The following is a 1,041-nucleotide window of genomic DNA, read 5'->3' on the forward strand; positions in this document are numbered from 1 at the left end:
GAGAGTGAGAGAAAGAGGACAGACAGACAGCTGGTAGAGTGAGACTGATACTGTCTCATTTAAATTCATTTATTTGATGTGAGGAGCATCTGCTGCGCATAAAAGGATGTAAACAGAAATAATCACATGCCCATGCACAACATTCTATTAGAATTTTTGCTTTCAATTAGTTATTTCTATATAATTTTTTTTCAGACAATATACTAGAATACTTTTAAATAGAATAGTTTCCAGCTAATTTTTCATATTTTAAAGGTATTTTGTAATTAATTTAATTTTTAATCTAGGGAAACGATTAAAAATTATGAAGCAATACTGTAGATTGTTCAAGAGTCAAAGGGGAACATATGGCTTTTATCTATAAAGCCTACTGCATCGTATTTGATGTGTAAATTTCCTCTTAATTATCAACATGACTAAAACTGATGTCTGAGTGATAGTTTATAGTTTTTTGCAAGTAAAAGGCCTTTTAGTATAATTGTAAAAAAAAAAAGGCCACTTTCAGCTTGTGGTTCACATGTCTTTTTACGTAAACAAGCTACAGGTGGTCCAAAATGCAGCGGCTAGAGTCCTTACCAGGTCAAGAAAATATGATCATATTACCCCAATTTTACAGTCTCTGCACTGGCTACCTATTAAATTCCGTATCAGTTACAAAATATTATTACTTGCCTATAAGGCCCTTAATGGGTTAGCTCCTGCGTACCTAACTAGTCTTCTACCACGCTACAATCCATCACGCTCCCTAAGGTCGCAAAACTCTGGACTTTTGGTAGTACCTAGGATAGCAAAGTCCACTAAAGGAGGTAGAGCTTTTTCGCATTTGGCTCCCAAACTCTGGAATAGCCTTCCTGATAACGTTCGGGGTTCAGACACTCTCTCTCTGTTTAAATCTAGATTAAAGTTTGATTGCATCATATAATAATTGCTGTTAATAGTGTTCATCGTCTGTTTGATTACTGTTCACTGTAATTAACTAACTGCATGATTTTTACTGTACATTTCTGCCATATGGACATCAACTTGAGATAGTCACCACTG

Source organism: Sinocyclocheilus anshuiensis, unplaced genomic scaffold, assembly GCF_001515605.1.
Source record: "Sinocyclocheilus anshuiensis isolate Anshui unplaced genomic scaffold, SAMN03320099.WGS_v1.1 scaffold48, whole genome shotgun sequence".
In the NCBI taxonomy this organism is placed as follows: domain Eukaryota; kingdom Metazoa; phylum Chordata; class Actinopteri; order Cypriniformes; family Cyprinidae; genus Sinocyclocheilus; species Sinocyclocheilus anshuiensis.